At 42.8% G+C, this 26,539-nt stretch overlaps 3 non-coding genes across 3 annotated transcripts; 1 reads left to right on the forward strand and 2 right to left on the reverse strand.

The window, feature by feature from the left end:
• Nucleotides 1-4,437: 4,437 nt before the first annotated feature.
• On the reverse strand, nt 4,438-4,510 carry TRNAV-AAC (transfer RNA valine (anticodon AAC)). Its single transcript has one exon. It is a non-coding gene; the product is annotated as a tRNA-Val (tRNA).
• A 16,016-nt stretch (nt 4,511-20,526) lies between these two features.
• On the forward strand, nt 20,527-20,600 carry TRNAI-AAU (transfer RNA isoleucine (anticodon AAU)). Its single transcript has one exon. It is a non-coding gene; the product is annotated as a tRNA-Ile (tRNA).
• A 2,863-nt stretch (nt 20,601-23,463) lies between these two features.
• On the reverse strand, nt 23,464-23,536 carry TRNAR-ACG (transfer RNA arginine (anticodon ACG)). Its single transcript has one exon. It is a non-coding gene; the product is annotated as a tRNA-Arg (tRNA).
• Nucleotides 23,537-26,539: the final 3,003 nt, after the last annotated feature.

Raw genomic sequence — 26,539 nt, forward strand, 5'->3', positions numbered from 1 at the left:
GTTTTTGCTTTCTTTCACATCGTTGTTCATTTACCTGTAATTTGAGACTAACCCTCAAGGGCCTTAAAGTTTAGATTAAATGGCAAAATAATAATAGTTTACACATTATCAAGGGTTCGTGAAGGAGGGGGCACCGGAGGGAGGGGCAAAAATGAGGAGCTGACACCAAAGGCTGAAGTAGAAAGCAAATGTTTTGAGAATGATGATGGCAACATATGCAAATGTGCTTTACACAATGGATAGATGAATGGATTGTGATAAGAGTTGTATGAACCCCCAATAGAATGATTTAAAAAACAAAACAAAACAAAACTTGGGTTAAATGTGAACCCAAGTAGAGACACATACACATTTTGTTCTCTCTCCTAAAAGGAAGGGAGGAGCGAGCCGGGGAGAGAACAACTACTTGCAGCAAGTAACACAAAACCTGAAAACAGAAAGTTAGTGAAGGAAACCAGGCTAAGAAAGGGGGTGTTCATCTGATGGCCGCTAGCTGATAGGCACTCTCTCTCCCCGATTACATCTACATCCCTCTGCCTGTCCTCTCCTAGCTTTGAGACTGGTATTTCTAAGAGTTACAATAATCTCAGTCATACGCTGGGCATCTTTCCCTTGAACAAGCAAAACACAAAAGGACAAAACTACCCGTTGCCTGCCACTGCCATTTCTGTTCAGGGAAACTGAGTCCTCCCCAGCCCACCCCACCCCCACCCCATCCCCCTTTTCTGGATTCTCATGATCAAGAATGGAGCCAAGGTCAAAGCGCACATAAATATTTGTGGAGTCCATGTGTGAACCCTCTCTATGTTCTCGTCATGTTTTTCTTATGTACAGTCGAATATACATTTTTTATACTAGATCAAACCAGTTTCTCTTCATCAACTTTTTTCCTTTACCTACTGCTCTCTATTTCTCAGAATAATTTATTATAAAATCTCCTTATTGCGTTATCAAGGTTAAACTAGCTCCAATTTCTCTCCTCCTGTTCTTTAAATCCACTGCATGCCATTTTTGTTGTGTTTTGCTTTTTGACACTACCACTTCATGGAAATTATCTGTCATGATCACCAATGACCTCTTACCAATTTGCCAAGAATTTATCCTTGACTTCTGTTATTGATTGAATTGCGCCAACATATGTATGGGACGCTAAAACCCTGTAAGGTGCTGTGAGGTGAAACTGGCTGGAAGCTACTTACCAACAACATGCTGGTGAATGCAATCCCATCTGGGAGTTGGATTTTCTTTGCGATGATGAGGAGTCTGTGTCCGTGTAAGGATGTGTTCCAGTTCATCACGTTGGGATCTAAAAAGAACAGAGCACAGGGGGCATTAACTGGGGAAGGCAAACGTGAGGATCCTCAAGGGCATGAGGAATTCTGGGGAGAGAGAAAGGAGCACGGGTGACTAACCACAAGGTCATCAGTTTGATCCTGCCAGCTGCTCCTTGGCTTAAAGAAGAGGCTTTCTTCTCCTGTGAGGAGCTCAGTCTGAGAAACCCACAGAGGCCATTCTGCTCTGCCCTATCTGATGCAAAGAGTTTGGTTTGAGGGCTGTAGAAAGTGCTCCTAAAAACAAACACACACAGCCACCTATTGGTGATATTTCCGTCACAACAGCACTTAAAAAAAAAGGAAAGAAAATATCTCAAGATCATTGAACAAAATCACTTTTGTAAAACATTTGAAAAATACATATATGTTTTAACTTCTAAAATGCTCTTGTCCTGTGTTTTGACCTCATGGGCTCCTCCTTCTCAGTAGCATTTGCTCACTCATCCTTCCTACACTCACTTTCTGATCACCCCACTGGGTCCCATTGAGATGTCACATCATCATCTCCTGATAATAACCCTCCCAGACGGAGCAGAACTGCCCTGCAGAGATTCCAAAGCTACTGGGTGCAGAAGCAAAACTCGTGGTTAGCAGCCCAGCAGAACTACTTGACAGGCATAGCTCACAGGCATGCAGTGCACAAATTTGTACCCGCAGTTGCCTTCGTTATGTAGAAACGTTACAAGTGGCTGATGTGAACAAACACACGTATGCTCTCACGGCTTCCAGTGCTAGCCTGAGGGGAAGCCTTCTCCTCTGTGTCTGCTCAGGGAGAAAGTTCTCATCTCCTGTCAGCATCTATGGGTGTGGTGTCCCTGGAAAACCACTGTACAGCTTGGCATCAATTCTCTCCTGGGTGTAAGAGGTTCTTAGGCTAGGTACCCAGGCTTCAAAGGCTCCATTAGCCCCTAGCTCCTCCTCTTCCTCTTCTTCTTTGTAGTACTGAGGTCTCTCTCTGCTCACATCTCTCTCCTTTTCTCTCTTATGAGCTGAGGGTGATGCAGGCCACACTCCAGAAAACCTGCCCATACATGGGATCAGGATGGTGACTTGAGCAAGGATGTTGTATCCCGCCCACATCCGGCCTCATTGACATAACAGACATACTCTAACCTGTTTTAATCACACGTCTAATTCAGTCTAGAACTGGCCCCTTGTGAGCTTTCAAGACTGTAACTCTTAGTGGGACTAGAAAGCCTCATCTTTTTCTCTCATGGTAGCTCATGGTTTAGAACTGCTCATCTCAGTTAGCAAATCAGTGTGCAACCTCTATGCCACCCAAACCAAACCCATTAGTATTTTTCCTCAGGATTTAAAGCACATCACACATGCCGGATAATTATGAGATTACCTTTTTTAAAAATGTTATTAGGGTTCCAGCTTATACATGCACAGATGATTCCCAACAAAATGTGTTTAAACGTGTCTGTGTGATCAGCGGGTGCTCTAGGTAAGTTCTCAGTGGTACACTCAATTTGGGCGCATGAGGCTGCCTTCAATACATTTTTTAAAATGTCAAACCAAAGCAGTGGCTTCTTAGGGGACTTGCTGAGCCAGTTAAACTAAAGGAAGAGGGGGAAAAAAGTCAAGGCAGAGATTTCAGCTCAAATGATCATGACAACTGCTCTGGGGTGGTCCAAAGAGGGCAATATTGATACATTTTTTGGGGACGAATACACGATGATCACTGGGGCTTATTAGGATTAAGTTTTCAGAAAATTGAAAGCTACATTGGTGAAAAAAGATCCAAGAAAAGTGAGCCAAGGATTTTTTTTTCTTTCCCATTTCGACACTGCATATGCTTATTTTTCAAGACAGCATGAACTGCTTTACATGATTTTTTCTGGTGAACCTTACCCCATGAACCTCACAGCCCTGATCTTGCCCCTTCAGGCTTCTTCTTCTTTTTTTTTCCCAAAATACCCAAAGAGTACTTAAAAGTGACATGAATTGGTTGGTCAAAGATGCTAAAACTCTTGTTTTGACATAGCGTAAATTGAGGAACACAGTAAATTATTACTGTCGTGTATCAGCTCTCATTATGAGGGATAGGTCCATCATTGCATAGCTGCCAAACCTCTGTGAATTAATGGCCCGACCAAGTTGACACACATTTTGGGGGACACAATTCAATTCATGAAAGCAGCCTAGGTCACTCTATTCAACTCCAGATTTGGAGATACAACTCCTTCTCTCCGTGGCATTGTCACCAGGGTGTAGAAAAGGTAGCGTGTATAGGATAGAATCCTCAGTTTTCCTCTTAGCAATACCCAGTTTCACCATTTCAATTGATGGCAATTCGTTCCTTTTTTGCTAGGTAATAAAACCAAAAGACATCATGGATTCCACTCTCATCTCTCTCATCCAGGTTGCTAGGTGTTTAGTCCATCTCTATCTTCAAAGGACATCCAGAGTCTATCTCTCACTGCCTGGACTGCCATCATCTTCCTCCAGCCATACGTGTGTACTGCAGTAGCAAGAGCAAAGAGACTCGGCAGATCCCTCAGCTTTTAATCCTCTCTCTGATTTTTTAAATAATAATAAAAAGGTCTTGGCAGAGGGATCTTTTAGAAAACGTAAGACACATGGAATTCCTTCACTGCTCACAGCCCTGAGACTACTGATTGAATCCAGTGCTTATAAAGCAGCACTGAATCATACACATCGATGGCGTTGAATTGGAGAATACTTTGTTGTGTGTATTTTGGCCTCAGTTATAAAAATTACACTGATAATGAGTACAAGGAAGAAGAAAATGTTCTAAAATTGATTGTGATACCGATTGTACAACTCTTCTTGGTATGATTGAACTATTGAATTGTGTGGTCTGTCGGGGAGGTGCCAATAAAACTGTAAAGAAAGAAAGAAGGAACGCAAGCCTAGAGGAGCCCCCACTTGATTGATCTACTCTACTGCTCCCTCTACGGCAGTTACCATGGCTGCTGGGTGGTCCTTGCAGGCGCCAACTACGCTGATCTCTTGACCCTGCCTACTCCTGTGTGATTTTTGTAATTTCGGTCTGGGGTTGGGAAGCACGCCCATCCAAAGGCTTTGTTGAAATGCACGCATATTCAAATAGAGTCTCAGAAACAAAAACCTAGCCTGTTTCCGCCCGGTCTCGAACCGGGGACCTTTCGCGTGTTAGGCGAACGTGATAACCACTACACTACGGAAACCTGCTTACTAGACCCCCCTTCCTAATTCTCATTGGTTAATCGCATACTTTAGGATATTTTCATGGTTGAGCAGATACTTTCCGTTTACTTCTCTCTACACTTGGAGATGCTTAAAATCAGCAGTACCCAACCCGGAAAGCCATGGATTGCGTGTTACTCTCAGAGTCCCGATTCCCCAAGAAATAAGCAGACAGGAAAATCTTGGCTAACTTTTAGGGCGTTTTCCATATGTTCCAGACTCCGTGGGGTCGCTGCCCACGTAACACACTCTGAGCTTCATCTCCAGACGACTGAGCAGGGTCCTTTAGGAACCGGGACGAACGGGCTCAGCTAAGGAGCCGTCTGCGCTGTGGTGTCCGGGCAATGACAGGAGGGACCGAGGGACAGAGAGTGTGCTGTCAGGCTGTGGCCAGCTGTCTGTCAGGCAAAAATTGTGTGGCAGATATACATCGGGCTTCAAAACGTTTGTGGGAAACTTCCATTCTTTTAAAATCCATTTGCAGTCATCACTGGGCTATTTCTTCCTGCTGATTTATTTGCCCGCCTGCTCTTCCACCTGCATGACCAGGCGCGGGGCTCTCCGGAAACCTTGCAGGACTGAGAGGTCATTGGGAAACTTGGCTACGGTGGGTTCAGCTTTGATCTCAATGGTCTACAGGTCATAGTCGGGCTGCTTGGTCATCTAGGGACAGCTTAAATCAGGTTGGCCCTTGCTTTGGGCTGAAGAGGTGCAAGGAGTCTCAGGGAGATGGAACCACTGGACGCAAGCGCCAACTGCATACTGCGCAGGCTGGGCCCAAAGTAATTTCTTTATCACTCATGTTTTCTGCTCTGGAACGGCTAATCTTGGGGTCTGATAACCTTTAAAATAGTTTCTAGGAGGAAGGTGACTCTTCTTTGTTATTTATCCCATTTCAGCTGTAGAAAGTCACCGTCCTTACCCTGGGGAGTAGAAACAATCTGCCATCTACTCAGTCCTAAAATTAAGTTTTTCCAGGGCTGAATGCTGCTAATTTAGAAGCTAACAAACAGCAAACTAGCAGTTCGAAACCACCAACCGCTCTTCAGGAGAAAGACAAGTTTTCTGCTTTCATCAAGAGTTGTAGTTGGAAACCCACTTGGCTAACAGTTCCACCTCGTACTACAGAGTCACTGTGTGTTGGAATCGACTTGCTGGCTATGAGTTTGGCGTCTTGGAAAGCTGAGTGCTGGTGACCATGCTCAGCGCGGTAAATGTGCTTGTCCCCAAATACTAGCAACTTGTAACAAGAGCGAGGCTTCTGGCTTCTGAGAAAGATCACATTCGGTCTCCTTCTCCTGGCAACTAAAACACAGCCTGATCAAACATCGTGAGTTGTTGTGGTTAGTGTTGAAGGCCATTAAGGCTCAGCCTTGAAACGGCCGAGAATTCTCATGACCTATGTGTCATTGTTTGCTGATTTCTTCTGTGACTTAACGTTTTGAACAGACCGTTAGGAACATAAGCAAGGAGGTATGAAAGTTCTGGGAAAAGCAGGTTGTTTAATTTTCTCAAAGATGTCTGGCTTGGAAAAAGATAGAGTTGCTATGTGTATCAAATGTGCTTGCTTAACAATGAGATAATCAACCCCGGGTTGTTTCTGCATGGATAAAAGGCGTATGTAGAATAAACTCGGGGCTTCGGTATTCACTGTTGCCCTCCCAATACTTTCTGTCTCTCTTTTGTCCTTACTCCTCACTCCCCCTTTCAGGACTGTTCCACTTGTCGGCTGGCTCCCACAGGTTAGGGGCCCCAGAGTAGGTTCCAACTCTCAATCCTTCTATGTACAACAGAACCAAACACTACACGACACCCCTGGGCCATCTTCACAATTGCTGCTTTGTTGGAGACCATCACTACAGCTATGTAAGGCCATTTCCTTGAGGGCCTTCCTCTTTTTTGCTGATCATCGAATTGACTAGCCCTTCCTGATAACATGTCCAAAATGCCAAACACATCAATACCACAGGTTCTTCTATAGGAGTAATGGAAAAAGCTTTATTCTTGGTCTTGACAAGACTTGCTAGGGAAATTGATGACTAACTTCTAGTTGATTTAGAAACAAGTGGGTGATGGAAGAGAAGTTGAGTGGAGGGTCATTCTGGTCTCAGATGAACGTTGAAAAGAGTGTGGACATTTCCGATGTGCTTGTCCGTGGGCACAAAAGGGAAGTGGAATAATAGGTGCAGGAGCAGGGAAGAGAGGTAGGCTCCTCCATCATATGGAGGTTAGATTTTCATCTGAATGTGATGACAAGGGAAAAAAATATGGCATTGCTCATTTTGACCCAAAGGTTTCTTAGGGGTCTGTGAACATGGGAATATCTCGGAGCTCAACTGTTCAGCCAGTGGTTCTCAATCTTCCTAATGCTGAGAAACTTTCATACAGTTCCTCATGTTGTGGTGACCCCCCCCCAACCATAAAATTATTTTGGTTACTATTTCATAACTGTAAATTTGCTACTGTTGTGTATGGGGTGACTCCTGTGAAAGGGTCATTTGACCCCCAAAGGGGACCTGAACCATAGGTTCAGAACCGCTGCTTTAAGCCTTTTCCTTTTCTGTGTTTTCCAATTCTCTGGCTACGTTCATCATCTCCTGGTGTACATTTCACATGATCTTTTCTTGAGCACCACGGAGTATCTCTGGCCTACTGGAGATCCCCTTTCAGTAGTCTTATATTAAGTTTCTTGTTGTTCAATGCCATTGAATGGGCTCTGACTCATATCGACCCAACGCACAACATTTCCTTCCAATCTCAAATTATTTGTCAAGTTACCCTGAACTTCCAGACTTTGATTACTGCTTCAGGGTATAAAAAGACCCCAAATTTCAAACATAATTTAAGGACATTATAAAATCATAAACAGAAAAAGCCAAGACAAAGACAGACACATAAGGCCCTACTTGATACTCACCATCATGAAGAGATTGCTGAAGATTTGTGTGCTCTAGCAACTCAGAAGGTGCCTGGCTATCAGACTGAAGAATGTCTGGGGTTGTAAACGGCTTGTCTTAAAACAAGCAGCCTCTAAAGGAAGCGTCAGCTAAGTGCACAGTGACGAAGCACACAAGCCTGTGTGATCCAAGGATTGTAAATAATAAAAACCAAGACCAGAGGAGGGAATTGTATGACAGCGCAAATTCTGAGCACCCAGTTTGCAGAAAGCTATAAATGGCAGTGAAAGCCCAAAGTTTATTTTCAGGGTTCCCAGATTTTAATCCTCTAATGAATCTCCTTTGACCATTGAACATGGATTTGAATAGCCTTGCTTTCACAGAGAATGCATTGGAAAGTGGATTAATGCAGATGTAGTTAGGTTAAAATGTAAGGTCGTGTCATTTGTTTTCCCTTTTGACTAACTTGAAATTTATTCTAGTTTTTATTATTTTTTATGTTTTTGTTGGTGATGTTTTTCCCCTTTAAAAAATAATGTTTTAATATGAAGTACAGGATATTGTTGTTGTTCTTGGTTTCCATCGAGCTGTTTCTGACCCATAGTGACCCGGTGCACAACAGAAGGAAACACTGCATGGTCCTGCACCATCCTCGCAACTGTTCCTACGCCTGAGCCCATGGATGAAGCCATTGGGCTAATACATCTCACTGAAGGCTTTCCTTTTTTCACCACACGTCCTCTTTACCAAATATGATGTCCTTCCCCAGGGACTGTTCTCCCCTGACAACATATCAAAAGTATGTAAGACGAAGTCTTGCCATTCCTGCCTCTAAGGAGCACTCCAGATCAATTTGTCCAAGTACTTTCAATATTCTTCTCCAGCACCACAATCCAAATGCAGTGATTCCTCTATGGTCTTCCTTACTCAGTGTCCATTTTCACATCCATATGAGGTGATTGAAATACCGTGGCTTGGGGTCAGGTGCATCTTAGTCCTCAAAATAACATCCTTGCTTTTCAATATTACAAAGAGGTCTCGTGCAGAAGATTTACCTAATGCAACTCTTCCTTTGATCTCTTGACTGCTGCTTCCCTGAGCATTGATTGTACATCCAATTAAGGCAAAATCTTTGATGAATTCAAACTTTTCTCCATTTATCATGATGTTACCTATTTGTCAGTGGAAACCAGCCTCCAACAAACAAAGGGCAGAAAGTGAAAATGTATGGTGATAATATATAAAAATTATAGTAAAGTCATAAAGGATAAGAGAGATAGGAGAGTAAAATAAAGGAGTCAGACACATTTTATAGTAGCATGCTCACCTCAACCCCTCTTGATGGACCACGGGGAACTGGGAGAAGTGAGAGCAGACATTTACCTATAGATCTTGGGACACTTGTAGGTAGCCTTCAAGCATACTTATTCAGTAGGTACCTGTGTTGAAAGGTGGGTGGTTTCTACATTAAGATCCTTGAGTGCACAGGTGAGGAACACTATTGCCTGCATTTGGTGAAGGTACAAGGGAGCTGGGTGTCACGGTGGGAAGAGAAGGTAAATGGACAATGTCTGCTTCTACAGGGAGATATAATCAAACAAGTGATGTCTGTAAGGCAGCATAGCTGGTAAGGGGAGAATCTGTGGGGATGATTTTGTTTTTGCAGGGGGATGATTTTTTAAAAATCTTTTTATTGGGGCTCATAAGGCTCTTATCACAGTCTGTACATACATCAATTGAGCAAAGCACCCTTATACATTCGTTGCACCCGTCATTTTCATAATTCACCTTCCACTTGGGTTCCTGGAATCAGCTCGGTTTTCCTTTTTTTTCCCCATCCCCCTCCTTCCCCGATCCCGCCCCTGGTCCCTTGGTAGTTTATAAATAGTTATTATATCTTATCTTACACTCCCCGGCATCTCCCCTTACCCCCCTCCCCATTGCCCATCTCCCAGAGAGGAGGTCACACATAGATCTCTGAGATCGGCTCTCCCTTTCTACACCCCCTTCCCTCCTGGTGTCGCCACTCCCACCGCTGGTGTTGAGGGGTTCATCTGTCCTAGATTCCCTGTGCCTCCAGATCGCAGGGGGATGATTTTTAAAGCTGGATAATGTACGTGGACTTTACCTCTAACTTACCCAAGTGGAGGCTTCCCTACCGTGGAGTGCCAGCTTTCCAAATTCCCTCCGTAATAAGTTAGGGAATATAGTCCTCATCATATTTCCCTCAGTGTTAGAATTCCACTCCAGTTTTGAGTTCAGTCTTCCCTTACATTGAATCGTAATCCATACTGAAGGCTGTAACCCTCGGTCTTCATCAGCAAGCGCTTCAAGTCCTCCTCACTTTCAGCAAGCAAGGCTGTGTCATCTGCATATTGCAGGCTGTCAGTGAGCCTTCTTCAGATCCTGATGCCACATTCTCTGATGATTTGCTCAGCATATGTTTGAACAGTATGAGGAGAGGACACAATCCTGATGCACGTCTTTACTCATTTTAAATCCTGCAGTGTTCCCTGTTCTGTTCTCATAACTGCCTCGTGATCCAAGTACAAGTTCCACATGAGCACAATGAGGTACTCTGGAATACCCATTCTTCTCAAGGCTTTCCGTAGTTTGTTATGATTGGCACAAACGCCTTGGCACCATCAATAAAGCACAAGTAAACATATTTTTTCTGCTTGAGCCAAGATCCAGCTGACATCAGCAGTGATATCCCCTGTTCCACGTCCCATTTTGAATATGGCCTGAACTGCTGGCAGGTCCTTGTCAATGTGCTGCTGCAGCCATGACTGGGTGATCTTCAGCAAAAATACTTGCTTGTGATATCAATGATGTTGTTCTGTAATGTGCACAATCCTTTTGGATCATCTTTCTTTGGAATGGGTACAAATATGTATCTCTTCCCATCAGTTGACCCAGTACTTATCTCCCAACAGTCCTGGCATCGATCAATAAGTGCTCCCACTGCTTCATTGGCCTGTTGCAACATTTCCCTCGGTGTTCCGTCAACTCCAGGCATTTGAGATGCCAGTGACACAGCTTCCAGCATCGCAGTAGCACACAGAAGGATAAACTGACAGACAAGTGGTGGCCCTGCACTGATATGTCCTCGTTAACACAACAAAGAAACCCTATTCCCAAGTAAGAGTACATGCACAGGTACGTGTGTTCCAGGTGCCATTGAGTCACATCCAAGGACACACTGCACCATCCTGCATCATCCGCCCAGTTATTGCTGTGCTGGAGTCTATTGTTTCAATCCGTCTTTTGGAGAGTCTTTCTCTGTTTTCTGATACTCACCTTTACCAAGCATCATGTCTCTTTCTAAGGACTGATCTCTCCTAATAGCATATTATCAATATGGTAGCTAAGCTCAATTCTTGGGAGCATTCTGGTTGTACTTCTTCCAAGACAGCTATGTTCACTCTCTTGCCAGTTCGTGGCACACTGTCTGTGAAAATCATGGTTCAAATATATCAATTCTTCTTTGGTCTTCTTTATTCATTGTCCAACTTTCACATGCAAATAAGGCCACTGAGTATCCCTGGCTTAGGTCAGGGGTACTTGATTCTGCAGAGTGACTTCTTCCTTTACTTGTTAACTCTTTAAAGAGGATCTTTTGCAACAGAAGTTTTCCAACTCATATTTTTAGAAAATTAATTAATCCATAAGAATGACATTTAAAAATGATTTGACAACAAAATCTTCTTCTGCCTGAGAATATTAGAATAAAAGCCACATGGTGAAACTTTGTTTCAATCACTCACTTTGGACATGTTGTCAAGGAAGACCAATCACTGAAGGGGTGTATCATGCTTGGTAAAGTAGAGAGGAAGCAAAAAAGAGTAAGACCCTCAATAAGATGGATTGGCCCAGTGGCTGCAATGGTGGGCTCAAACATAGGAGCGATTACGAGGATGGAGAAGGACGGAGCAGTGCTTCTGTCTGCTGTGCGGTCACTGTGGTCTGGAACTGACTGAACAGGTCCCCTATCAGCGGTCAGTCAGTAGGGACTCCCGACAGAAAATCATGAAAGCGAGGATCCAGATCCTCAGAATTCCTGCGCATTCGGGGTTGACTTCTGAACAGTGGGGTTTGCAGAAAGCTGCAGTTACAGTGAAAGCCCCAATCCATCTTGAGTCTCCATGTGGATTAAGCCTCCACTGAATCTCTGCTCAACCATTTACCTGAAAAGTGAATGAGCTATGTCCTCAGGCAGCATGTGTTTGAAAATGGGTGACTCGCCCAAGTAGCTCAGTTCGGAGAGGATTAGAGGAAAATGGTTACTACCATTCACCTTACCAGCCCAGGGAGGCCTGGCCTCTTTTAGGTGATTACCTGGCTGTGTCCTCCAGAGAACTTGCCTTAGTGGGGTCACAGAGTCATGAATCATGCCCTGCCTCTTGTAAGACCCTGGACTCGTCTTGTAAGCTCTTCTGTGTAACTCAAGGTGCATGTCCCCATCACGGTCCCATTCCTACTTCTGCAGCCCCACCTGCAACTGTGATGTCCTGCTCTGCCACCACTCGCACTACTGTGACAATGTCCTCTGACCTCCCTTGCTTTCCTGAAGCCACTGATTCTCTGTAGAACGTTTGTAAAAATTTTGCTACTTTATATGCATCTCATTTATTACATCTGACAGTTGCATACTGTCCTACATTATGAATTTCCCACACTTTACGGACTTATATTTAATTAATGTATCAATGAGGAGTTTTATTCTAATAGATTAAAATAATTCTGCATTTAATACTGTTCCATAGTCTGCTATCTGTCACCTATAAGATTTGGGAGGGTGGGTCAGAAAGAGCAGCAGCTGGCCCTCCAGACCACTGTGTAAGGATCATCTCAATTAATACAAGACTGCTCTCCTGAATGGCTCCCTCAGGATGAACGTCCACCAGGAGACCTGAGAGCTCTTTCATCCCGTGTCTGCAGGAATCGATACCCTGGCATCCTGGGTCTGCCGATCCTATGGGGGTAGAGTATTGTCTCATTTTATTTTGTATTTTCATGGATTGATAATAACATTAAATGCTTTAAAAAGTTGCTTGTCTTTTCTGTGTCTTCTCTTTCCTGGTTTTCATGAGTGCCTGTTCACATTCTTTATCCATTTCCTATGATCTTTCTGTCCAATATTGTGGATTTTGTTGCCTTCTTACTATATGATATCAATTAAGCACCTGTCATTTGTAAACATTGCAAATATCTTCTCTTTTATCTCATCTACCTGTTTACTTTCCTTGTGTCTTTTCTAAAAATCTACTTTTGATTTGGACGAATTGAACTATAGCCATGTTATACTGTTTATGATGTTAAAGTGTCTCTTAGACATTCTTTTTCTATCTTCTAGGTCAAGCCATATTTTCCCCACATATTTCTATGAGCTTAATTTTTAAATATGTTTTCTCTAGATATTTGAACTCTTAGGAGAAATATATTCCAGAAATATTTGAGATAGATATATGTGCAGTGAATGATAAGAATCACAGAAAAAGGATAGTATAAAAATCTTTGATGTTGGAACTGAAAACACAGGGAATCCAGGACAGATGACCTCTTCAGTACCAGTGGCGAGAGTGGCAATTCATGGAGGGTGAAGGGAAGGTGGAGTAGAAAGGGAGAACCAATTAAAATGATCTACATATCACCTCCTCCCTGGGGGATGGACAACAGGAAAGTGAGTGAAGGGAGACGTCAGAGAGTGTAAGATATGTCAAAACAATAACTTATAAGTTATCGAAGGTTCATGGGGGGGGGCAATGAGGGTGGGAAAAAATGAGGAGCTGATACCAAGGGCTCAAGTAGAAAGCAAATGTTTTGAGAATGATGATGGCAACAAATGTACAAATGTGCTTGACACAATGGATGTATGTATGGATTGTGATAAGAATTGTATGAAGGAAGAAAAGAGGAGTGGGGGCATGGGGCACTAACCCACCCAAGGGGAGGGTATTGTTTATATCTCCACAGTGAAAGAGGGATCAGATTTCAACCCAGTACCGCAAGGTGTGAATGCAACATTCTGGCATGGAGTAGGGAACCAGTGGAGAGGTCTGGGAGGCTGGCCCCAGCACCAAAAATTAAGTGGATTCCTGCCCCACCCCCAAGAAAAATTTGTTTCAAAGGACGACATTGATTCTGCAGCTCCGGGAGTGGGACATATCTGATCAGAGCATACGGGAGCAGATGAAGGGGGAGGAGGAGAGAGTGGAGCACAGACTGGCCCACCAGGCCATGAGGATGATGTTCCTGATTAGAGCAGCCAGTCCACAGAGAGGACAACATGGCTGGCCCCACTATGAGAAATGATGCCCCTCAGTGACCAATGGCATTACAGGGGACAGCACCGGAGACACAGTGTGCAAACTGCACCTGACCTGATCCCCCCACACCGAGGCAAAGCACTGGGGGAGTGCAGCAGAACAGCAAGAGAATTGAGGGCAAGGTCCCCAGGGAATGCTGAAAGTGGACTTTGGGGCCAGGGCGTGGTGCCCCAACATACTGGACTAGAAAACACTCCTAAAGGCCAACAAACGATCCTTGAACTAACTACAAGCTTTTCTTTCTTGTTCTGTTTTGTTTTGTTCTTTGTCAGTGGTTTGTTGTTGTTTTGTTGTATGCTGTTGCTTGGTTTTGCTCTGTCTTGTTTTTGTGCATGTTATTATCTCCACAGGTCTGTCTAAATAAGACAGGCTGGATGAACTATCTGGAGGAAAAACAACGGGACCGACAGTTCCGGGGGAACTTGGGATAGGGGGAGGTGGGGGGGGGGGAGGAAGTGGTGTTAACAAACCCAGGAGGGACAAGGGAACAACATGGGATCCAAATTGGTGAAGAGGGGGGAATGGCAGGCCTGGTAGGGAATGATCAAGGGTAAGGTTACGTAAAGAAGAGGTATAGCTGTAACCCAGGTGGGGACAGAGCATGATAGTGGGGCAGGAGGAAAGTCAAGAGAAATAGAGGAAAGAGCTAGGAGACAAAGGACATTTATAGAGGTCTAGACAAAGACATGTACATGCAAATATATATACACGCAAATATATATACACGAGGATGGGGAAATAGATCTATGTGTCTATATTTATAGGTTTAGTATTAAGGTGGTGGAAGGACCTTGGGCCTCTGCTCAAGCACTCCCTCAACGCATGAATACTTTCTTCTATTAAATTGGCATTCTATGATCTCACACAACTTCTGAAGCCAAAACGGGTGAACAAGTAAATGCGGTGAAGAAAGTTGATGGTGCCCGGCTATCAAAAGAGATAGTGTCTGGGGTCTTAAAGGCTTGAAGATACACACGCGTCCATTTAGCTCAGAAACAACAAAGCCTACATGGAAGAACACACAGCCTATGTGATCACGTGTTCCCAAAGGGATCAGTTATCAGGCATCAAAGAACAAAAATTCATATCATTGGCTGCACACCTCCATGATATGATCACCGAGGACAAATGGGTGCATAAGCAAATGTGGCGAAGAAAGCTGATGGTGCCCGGCTATCAAAAGAGATAGTGTCTGGGGTCTTAAAGGCTTGAAGGTGAACAAGCGGCCATCTAGCTCAGAAGCAACAAAGCCCACATGGAAGAAGCACACCAGCCTGTGCAATCACGAGGTGCCAAAGGGATCAGGGATAAGGCATCATCATAAAAAAAAATCTTACCATAGTGAATGAAGGGGGAAGTGCAGAGTAGAGACCCAAAGCCCATTTGTCAGCCACTGGAGACCCCCTCACAGAGGGGTCTAGGGGAGGAGATGAGTCAGTCAGGGTGTGATGTAGCACTGATGAAGAATACAGCTTTCCCCCAGATCCTGGATGCTTCCTCCCCACCAACTACCATGATCCAAATTCTACCTTGCAAGTCTAGATAGAGCAGAGGTTGTACACTGGTGCATATAGGAGCTGGAGGCAAAGGGAATCCTGGGTGAAAGATACCTTCAGAACCAGGGGGTGAGGGGCGATACTGGGAGAGTAGAGGGTGAGTGGTTTGGAAAGGGGGAACTGATTACAAGGATCTACATGTGGCCTCCTCCCTGGGGGGCGGACAACAGAGAAGGGGGTGAAGGGAGAAGCCGGATAGGGCAAGTTATGACAAAATAATAATCTATAAATTATCAAGGGCTCATGAGGGAGGGGGGAGTGGGGAGGGAGTGGGACAAAAGAGGACCTGATGCAAAGGGCTTAAGTGGAGAGCAAATGCTTTGAAAATGATTAGGGCAAAGAATGTACAGATGTGCTTTATACAATTGATGTATGTATATGAATGGATTATGATAAGAGTTGTATGAGCCCCTAATAAAATGTTTTTAAAAAAAGAATTGTACGAGCCCCCAATAGAATGATTTTTTAAAAATCATTGTGTCATTCTAAGGGACAATTCCTTTTTCTCATATGTATTTTCACCCCCCTACTCAGTCTTTCCTGGCAAGATCAATCCGGCACTGACAGGTCTAGATTTCCTTAGATATCTTGCAAAGGCAAGAATGTTCTAGACCATTTCTTTGATCTCCAGCCCAGGAAAATGCCTCAGTCAGAGACTGAGCTGTGAGGTGGATGGACCACGGAACTAAGTGATGCATTCCTGTCATGGCTTCCTTCATGAGGCCGTGATGACGTGCATGTGGACCAAAGAACCTCTATGCATCCATCAAAAGGCGGGGTTCCTTCTTCATGATGCTGTTAAGTCTGAGGAGAGTTGTCTCTGGAGTTCTTCTATGCATCTAACTCAAATGACTCAGCCCTTTTATTTATTATTGTTTCTTTCCTCTGGGAACCAAAATCACAGAAGAATTGTGTGTGTGTGTGTGTGTGTGTGTGTGTGCGCGCGCGCCGCTTAGTAGATATTTTATGATGCTTATGAGATATAGTAACTATATTCAAAATTGCAATTTAGAAGTTAATTGGTTCTAGAAACTCACATCTTTGAACACAAACCCATAAACACTCATCAGAGATCTACTTTGATGAACTTTTAAACAGCCTTCTCACTCTGCCGCCATCCCAGTGGTGGTCCTTATGCTGCGGAAACTGAACTTTCTCACAGTTTCTTTCTAAGTAGCATTGCAAGGATTTGCTTTTTTCTTACACTCTTTGAAGCCTGCCTTCAGGTGTCACACAACGAAATTAAATGACAATTTGTAGCAACTGGAAAGAAACACACTCATCTTATTAAGAGATTAGTTGCCATCCATTGTTTATATGTAATCTGGATAGCCGAGTGGCTTAAGGTCAAGTGCACATGTGTCCACCTGGGTTTGAACTCCACTTCCAGGACAGCAATTTTAGCAGCCTTGTTACCTTGGTAATATTAGCAGCTATGTTACCTGAAGACAATAATTTGAGCAATTCTATGATTTAGAATCGTTGGTGGCAAAGTAGCTTCTTTTCTGTTTTTCTCTTCACATGTATAGAAATGTCTCGGGGGTGAAAGTTAAGGAACTGAATAAAATATCACAGTGCCTTTGGGTTATAGGGATTAGGGCAAATCAACCTACTTAAGTTCAAAAGAGACTTTAATTCTCCAAACAATTCAACTCCAAGGGAAAGGAGAGACAGCGTGAGCTTTGGGGGCAGAAAAATGCATCTGAAGTACAAAAACAAAACAAAAACCAAAAAACAAAATCCACTGCCTTTGAGTCAACACTGAATGAACAGCAACATAGTGAAATTGCCCCTTTACCTTATAGTGTATAAGATTCACTTGAAGAAAATGAGGTGAGAGAAGACGCTTCTCGTTATAGTTAAATTTTCCAACAAGAAAAATGTACGATGTTTAATCAAATTGTGATGAGACTGTCCTTAGACACGATGGCTGTAACCAGTTCCCTTCAGCCCTTGCTGTTTGGGGATCGGATTCCTGTTCTTTCCCACAGTGATATGGGGCCTTAGCATAGTGCAGATTACTTTTGCATTTCAAATTTAGGGAGAAACAGCCAGACAATTTTCCAAAGCAACTGTACCTATGACTTGAAATCCCGCTAGCAAAGTGTGAGTTCAGGTTTCTGGCCAACACATAGCACCAATAAGGATCTAGTCATTAAAGACTTCTATTCTTTCTGGGGATTTTTCTTTACATTTCCCTAAAGACGAATGATGTTGAACATCATCGAATATGATTATTTGTCATCCATCCATACTCTGGTAAAATGTCTGCTCAAACATTTCTTCAGTTGTCATTGCTTTGTTATTTTTAAATCACTGAATTTTGGGAGTCCTTTGTACATTTTAGACACATCACCATTGCTTTGTGTTTTGTTTGCATTTTCTCAACTTACCTTTCATTTTCTTAACAATGATTTTTTTTTCCTTCAGATTTTTCACTTGAGTTGGGCCCTGGTGATGGTGTGGTTATGCGTTGGGCTGTGACCTGCAAGGTTGACAGTTTGAAACCATCTCCAGGTGTGTGGGGAAAGACCGACCCTTCTACAGTTGTGGTCTCAGAAACCCACAGTGGGTCACTATGAGTCAGCATTGAATAGATGGCCTTGAGTGAGAAAAAGCTTGTTTATTTATTTGTTTGTTTATTTATTTATTGAGAGGTAGTAATTTTATGGAGTAAAGGAAGTGGTGTTAACAAACCCAGGGAAAAGGGAACAAGTAATCCAAAATTGGTGGCCTGGAGGGTGAAAGAGGCATGATAGTGCTTAATCAAGGGCAGTGTAACCAAGGGGAATTACTGAAACCCAAATGAAGGCTTAGAATAATGGGACAAGAGGAAAGTAAAAGGAAATAGTGGAAAGAACTAGGAAGCAAAGGAATTTATAGAAATATAAATACTAGCATGTGCAAAGTGAATATATTTATATATGTTGATGGGGAATTAGAACTATGTGCATATATTGGTAGGTTTAGTATTAAGATAGTAGATGAACATTGAACCTCTACTCAAGTACTCTCTTAATGCAAGAACACTTTGTTCTATTAAGCTGGCATTCCATGATGCTCACCTTCCCGACAAGTGGGTGAATAAGCAAATGTGATGAAGAAAGCCAATAGTGCCAGGCTATCAAAAGATATAAATCTGGGGTCTTAAAGGCAAACAAGCATCCATCTAGCTGAGAAGCAACAAAGATCACATGGAAGAAGCACATCAGCCTGTGTGATCATGAGGTGTTGATGGGATCAGGCATCGAAAACCAAAAAATCATATCATTGTGAATGAGGAGAGTGCAGAGTGGGGACCCAAAGCCTATCTGTAGGAAACTGGACATTCCCTTATAGAAGGATCTCTGGGAGGAGTCCAGCCAGTCAGGGTACAGTATAGCAATGATGAAACCCACAACTTTCCTCTAGTTCTTAAATGCTTCCTCCCCTCACTATCATGATCCCAATTCTACATTACAAATCCAGAGGATGTATATTGGTACAGATAGGAACTGGAAACACAGGGAGTCTAGGACAGATGAACCCCTCAGGGCCTGTGGTGAGAGTGGTGATACCGAAGGGTGGAGGGAAGGTGGAGGAGAAGGGGGAACCGATTACAAGAATCTACAAATAACCCCCTCCCTGAGGGACGGACAACAGAAAAGTGAGTAAAGGGAGACGCCGGGCAGTGTAAGACATGAAAAGATAATAATTTATAAGTTATCAAATGTTCATGGTGGAGTGCAATGAGGTAGGGGAGAATGAGGAGCTGATACCAAGGGCTCAAGTAAATAGCAAATGTTTTGAGAGTGATGATGGCAACAAATGTACAAATGTGCTTGACACAATGTATGTATGTATGGAGGTATTTGTGATGAGCTGTACCAGTCCCCAATAATATGATTAAAAAAATTTTTTTAAAGATGGTTAAGCCCGATAAAATGACTTTTTTATTTTTTTATTTTTTTAAATGACTTTTTTAAAAGACATAAAAATTTTTAAATATTTTAAAAAATAAAAAATCTTTGTAATTCAACATTATAAAGAATTTTCTCTCCGAGGTTTCCTTCAACAATATTTTTTGTTTTAGGTTTTACATTTAGATCTATGATCCCATTCTACATTAATTTTGTTAATATTACAATGCTGGTCTCTCTCTTTTTTTACGTATAGATGTGTTATTGTTTCAGCATAAATTTTGCAAAGATCTTTGTTTCTTCATTCAATTTTCTTGGCAATGTTATCAACTATCTATTGAACTCATGTGTAAGAGTCTGTTCCTTTTGGTCATTGATCTGTGGCCTTTCCTTACACTAATATCACACTGTCGTGTCTTACTGTTTCTTTGTGCTAAATCTTGAAATCTTCTAATACTGTTTTTCTTCTTCCAAAGTTTTGTCTTTTCTATATCTATGTCGTATGACTTTTCATATAAACTTTAGAATATGTTTGTAGAGTTCTAAAAAAATTGCCTTTCTGGGATTTTAACTTAGATTACATGAATCTATGGATCAATTTGGAGAATAACTGATATTTTGGCAATATTGAGATTTACAATTCTTGAAGAAAGTACAACTTTTCATAATGTAGTTTCTGACGTTTTAGAATCCAGAACGAATTTCTTGCAGATGATTGATGCCAAAATATTTCATGAAATTTAGTGCTACTGCGCATGGGATTTATTTAAAATCTGAACTTTTAAAGTATTTTGATTATATATACACAACCACATATTTTGTATGCCTGTTTATTGACCTTTCATCTTGTTAGCCTATTAAATTCCTTTATTATTCTAGGAAATTTATAAAGAAAATTTGAAATTTACGATATAAACAATTATGTCTGTCAACCACGGAAGACCTAACAGAGGAGCGAAGCGCTTTTCTGCTGGATATAGAGGTTTCCTTTCTTTTTGTGCGAGTGCGGAACAGGGAAAGCGAAAGTAATCACTTAAGACGGGAATAAAGAGTGTTAGTTAAACAAACCCACTGCCACCGATTGTTCCCGAGATTTTAAATCTGTGCCGCCACAGGCCATTGGAGCGGACTCCTGGGTGCCAACCGCCGACGTGCAGTGAGCAGCTGCAAACCTATCCCATTGCGCCACGAGGACTTTTTCTTAAATCGAATTATAATTTACATGATTAAAGGGAAGTATTCCTTAAAATAGAAGGGAGAAGTCAGTCAGAGAGCTTACTACTTCTGTAAAAAGTAAAACAACAGAGCATGTGGATGGCCGGTTAGCTCAGTTGGTTAGAGCGTGGTGCTAATAACGCCAAGGTCGCGGGTTCGATCCCCGTACGGGCCAATTCCCTTCTTTTACCGTCATTACTCATTTGCCTGTAATATGAGACTAACCTTCATGGGACATCAAGTATGGATTAAATGACAAAATTTTAATAACATAAATAATCAAGAGTCCGTGAAGGAGGGGGCGTGGGGAATGAGAGGAAAAGTGAGGAGCTGATACCAAGGGCTGAAGGTAGAAAGCAAATGTTTTGAGAAAGATGATGGCAACATGTGCAAATGTGCTTGACACAATGGATGCATGGATGGATTGTGTTGAGTTGTATGAGCCCCCAATAAAATGATTTTTAAAAACAAAACAAAACTTGGATGAAATGTTTAGTCTTTTCCTTGAACCCCACTAGAGACCCATATGCACGTTTTGTTCTTTCTCCTAACAGGAAAGCAGCAGCCGGGGAGAAAACAACTAGTTGGAGCAAGTAACACAAAACCTGAAAATAGAAAGTTTAGTGAAGAAAACCAGGCTAAGAGAGGGGGTGTTCATCTGATGGTCACTAGCTGATAGGCACTCTCTCTCCCCTATTACATCCACATCCCTCCCGCAGTCCTCTCCTAGCTGTGAGACTGGAATTTCTAAGGGTTACAATAATACCCTTCGTACAGTCATACGCTGGGCATCTTTTCCTTAAACAAACAAAAGACAAGCACAAAACTACCCATTGACTGCCACTCTCATTGCTGTCCATGAAAACAGAATCCTCCCCACCCCACCCCTTTTCCCCCAGGGCCCTTTTCTAAATTCCCAGGACCTGGAATGGAGCCAAAGTCAGAGCGCAAATAAATATTTGCAGAGTCCATGCGTGAACACTCTCTGTTTTCTCTTCATGTTATTCTTATGTACAGTTTTCTCCTAGCTCAAACCAGTTTCTCTTCATCAACATTTTCTTTTACCTACTGCCCTCTGTTTCTCAGATTATTTTATTATGAAATTTCCTAATAGAGTTATCTAGGTTTAACTAGCTCCAATTTCCTCCTGTTCTTTAAATCCACTACATCCCGGTTTTGTTTTGTTTTTTTTTTTTTGGAGGTTTTGGTTTGTTTGTTTTGCTTTTTGACACTACCGCTTCATGGAAACTTCTTGTTGGATCACCAGTGACCGTTTATCAATTTGTCAAGAATTTATCCCTGACTTCTGTTACTGATTGAATTGTGCCAACGCATGTATGGGACGCTAAAGCTCTAACGAAGGTGCTGTGAGGTGGCACTGGCTGGAAGCTACTTACCAACAACATGCTGGTGAATGCAATCCCATCTGGGAGTTGGATTTTCTTTGTGATGATGAAGAGACTGTGTCCATGTAGGGATGTGCTCCAGTTTATCACTTTGGGAATCTAAAAAGAACAGAACACAGGGGCCATAAACTGGGGATGGTAAACGTGAGGATCATCAAGGGAGTGAGGAATTCTGGGGAGAGAGAAAGGAGCACGGGTGACTAAGCCCAAGGTCAGCAGTTGGATCCTGCCAGCTGCTCCTTGACTGAAAGAAGAGGCTTTCTGCTCCTGTGAGGAGCCCAGTCTGAGAAACCCACAGAGGCCATTCTGCTCTAAGAGAGAGAGGGAGCCTGCCCTGGGGAGCAAACGTTAAGCATGAAAATGTATTATGTATTGTTATTTTTTTTCTTTGATGGTTTATTTAGCCTGCCCTGGGGGGCAAAAGTTAAGCATGAAAATGTATTATGTATTGTTATTTTTTTTCTTTGATGGTTTATTTAGCCTGCCCTGGGGGGCAAAAGTTAAGCATGAAAATGTATTATGTATTGTTATTTTTTTTCTCTACGGTTTATTGATCCAAAAAATTTAAGACAAGTTTTATTGACACCTAATTCACATATCATACATATCACAATTCAGTGATTATTAAACCTATTAAACAGAGTTGTGCAATCGTCACCACTGAGACAGACCCACACACGCCACTGTAATGCCGCCTTGCTGACTGCTGAATGACCTACCTCCTTCCCCCCATCTCAGACAGTCCCACTAGTGGTTGCGTTTAGAATGTACTCTCATATGCTCAAGATCAGAACATTGTAATTAATTATATTATGCCTTTTGATATTGTAACCATGATATTGCTATTTCAATTAACTAGGATGTTATAATAAATACGGTAGCTTGTAACACTCTACTTACTAATGCTTGTACCGACTGACTCTAAAGAATAATAACATTACTTTTGCTTTCTGCGTTTGTCCACGGTTGCTGAGGTCCAAGACAAATCATAAATAAGTTTTGTCTTTAAAGATGGACTGAAACGTGCACTGGAAACTGCAATCCAATATCACTTTTGGATTCTAGCAGTCCGGCTATAAAGACTCTTCTAAATTATCAATACATTCTAGTGGCTAGCATTTATTTGAAGCAGCTACATCACTATCACCCTAAGTTGATTGATTTTCAGAATCGTAACTAATTCAAAATTGGTTTATTGGTATGTTTTTCTGAAGGGATCTTTCGGCTCTCTTCCTCAGCGCTAGCAAAAGAAACGAGGGAAAAACAGCCAAATTTCTGATAACAGATATTTTCAGTAACAATTCAGATTCACTGTGTAGTCAAGGTTACTTTGTGAGGAAATCCAAAATGCCAAATCCAAACACCACACTTCTTCAGTGGATTCTTCCTCCCAGTGACCTTGTTCAGGGTTTCCAGGCTGTCCATCCTCCTGGGAGCAGGCAGCTTCAACTCTTTAGCTGGGCGTGGCTTTTAGATTTGAACAGCCAACCCTTAGCTTAAAAGCTTAATGTTTAAGTCACAATGCTCAGGAACCAAAGCAAACCAAGTCTAACAGCATCAAGTGGATTGTGGGAGGCAATTGAAGGAATTACATGGAGAAACAAACTTTGGTTACAAGTTTCCTAAAAGGTACGAGCCAGCCAGGAGTCGAACCTAGAATCTTCTGATCCGTAGTCAGACGCGTTATCCATTGCGCCACTGGCCCATATAGGTGTACAATTCACCACTATCATTATTCATGAGTATGCAACTAGAAATGTGCGCAAGGTGATGACAGTTCTGATGAAACGGGCCGGTTTTTTGGGAAATCTTTAAGAGTTACGTCCCCTTAAAACACTTAAAATTTCACCTTTGGAACATCGTCTATGTGATAGAGTGACGCCCATTAGAGTTTTCTTTCCCTTCTTTCTTGATTTGCATGTGTGCTTGTATCTATTTTTATCTCCTGGCGAGCACTTCGATTGATCCAGTCCGTTCATCTGTCTGTGCAGCCAACAATTTCATTGATACCGACGCTGTGGGGCGATCAGTGATTAGTGGCGCGTACGAGCCGACTTTAAATTTATGACACAATGCAAATAAAGTGAATGAAAGACATCATAAGGGATGAATCACGTCTTTTCCATCTCAGGCTCCGCAGAGCCATAACTCGCTAAAGAGGAAATCATTCCAGACGCCATGCTGCAGATAGAGGCGTTAAAAATAACCCATCAGCCTCCAAATTAGCCAAAATGCGCACAAGACATCAAGGAAAACACACCCGTTTAGGGCACCCCATTCACGCAGAAGGTGACCGTCGAGGAGTCGACAAAAAGGGGAGGCAGCTGCGTGGTGCTCGGAGTGGGCACGGGCTCGGGCCGTGGGCCGGTGCTGGAAGGAATCCCGGAGCCGGGCGCGCGCGTGGGTCTGAGCTGCGCTGCGCTGCGCTGCGGTTCGAAACCAACTTCCCGCCCGACCGCCGGAGAGAAATTCGGTCTTTTCCTGCTGAGGATCCACAGGCTTGGAATCTGCACGCCCCCTGGGCAACGGGCAACGCCACCCTCTCCCATAGGGTCACGGGGAGTCGGGATCGAGCCGATGGCTGTGAGTTTGTTTGTCTTGCTGATCTAGACCGTTTTGATTTCCACTAGCCTGTACAGATAGGTGACTTGTTTCTTTTCTTTTAACTTCAGTCCCACACAAACTCCTGAAGAACCTAGCTGCATGTGCATCGTCGGCACGAGGACATTTATTACCAGATTTAAAAAAAAACAACAGAAATCCACCTGCGACCCTGAATGGGGGGGTGAGGGGTGGGGAGGGGACGGGTGGAAGTGGTGGAAGGCCGGAACAGGGGGAGGGACTGAGCGGAGGCGGGAGGCGGACCAGACTCTGAGGGTGGCTAGATCCTGGCAATGGTTGGCAAAGCGCTTTGGTGTTAAACCCGCGGAGAGTAGCGCAGGCACCCGGGACAGCTGGGAGCATCCACAGAAAGCTTCAGAGCAGCAGGACGCTGTCTTTAAAAAAATAAATAAAAGTTCCAATTTCTAAGACCTACGTTTGTGCAAGGAGCTCTTGCGCTGTAGTGGCTTATGCCAAGTTCAAGTTCCACAGGGTGGCCCCTGTGGTCACAACCCACAGGTGAGACCACTGCTCTAAGGCAGGGCAATGAGATGACAGGAACCAGAACAACCAGAACTGAAAAAACGAGATGTCAACACTTTGCGAAAAATACAATCAAACTCACGGAACCATTTGGGTAGATATTGTGAAATGGGACGTGTAGGCCCTCATTGGCTGCGTGAGCTTCCACTGAAAATAGAATGAAATATTTTGGGAACGTGATTGAGCCATGAAACATCCTACAAACATTGGGCTGCTAACTACCAAGAAATCAGTTACAAAACCACCAGCCACTCTTGGGGAGAATGATGAGGCTTTGTAAGCCCACAAGAGAGTTACAATCTGTGAGTCAATATCGACTTGATGGCAGTGAGTTTGGGGTTTTTGGTCACACTAATAAGGCCTGCTTAAAAGCCCAATACACCCTATCCCCAATGAGATTTCACCCACAGGTATAGGGGTTGGAATTTATAACAAATAACTTTGGGGACACAATTCAACTCATAAGAATACATTAAAATTGTAAGAAACTAAAACTTCTAAAGTGGCTGCTTCCATTTACCTTCCATCAGCAGTGCCTGAGAGCACCAAGTTCTCCACAAGCCAGCTGTCCATTGTTTGCTCTTATTTACAGTCTAGCCCAGTGGTTCTCAACCTGCAGGTCGCAACCCCTTTGGGGTTGAACAACCCTTTCACAGGGGTTGCCTAAGACCATCGGAAACTAATATTTCGGATGGTCTTAGGAACTCCGACACCGCTTCTCTATCCATGCGGGTCCACCCACATGCCCATACACTCACATATGAGTACGTGATGTGAAGACTGTTCCCCATGCTACACCATGCTTCAAGACAAATATTCATTTATTTTTAATTAGAAGTAAATATTTTACAATATAGAATTACATATTGTCTTAGTGATGAATCACTATGCTTTAATTATGCTCAGTTTGTAACAATGAAAATACATCCTGCATATCAGATATTTATATGACGATTCATAACAATAGCAAATTTACAGTTATGCAGTAGCAACAAAAATAATATTTTTGAACGAAAATAATTTTATGGTTGGGGGGGTCACCACCACATGAGGATCTGTATTAAAGGATCACAAGGCACCAGGAAGGTTGAGAACCACTGGTCTTGTAGGTGTGAATGGCATCACATTGTGGTTTAATTTGCACATCTCTAATGAATGATGACGAAGCTTTATTTTCATGTGCTTGTGAGTCATTTATATGTTTTTGTGGAGAATATCTATTCAAATATTTTTCACAATTTAATTTAATGATATTTTAAAATTATTAATTTGTAAGCGTCTGCATGAGGGCAGCAAAACCTAGAGCCCTTATTAATTTTTCTAAGAACAGATCATACACAAACGTGACCTTCTATGTGATCTCTTCCATCTGTGAAATTAATCACTGGTCAACCCTTCTTGCCGGGGTAAAATGCAGGACCAGAAGAGCAAAGGAGGTGACACCATTCCAGAAAACTCCGGGAAAGGAAAAAGGAACAGAAGCAGTTATTTGCTAATTAAAATAGCAGAATGGTCCAACAGGGGTCTCCTCCACCCACCGGAGGTTTGCACCCAGGGCTGAGAA

Source organism: Tenrec ecaudatus, chromosome 1 (genome assembly GCF_050624435.1).
Source record: "Tenrec ecaudatus isolate mTenEca1 chromosome 1, mTenEca1.hap1, whole genome shotgun sequence".
Classification (NCBI taxonomy): domain Eukaryota; kingdom Metazoa; phylum Chordata; class Mammalia; order Afrosoricida; family Tenrecidae; genus Tenrec; species Tenrec ecaudatus.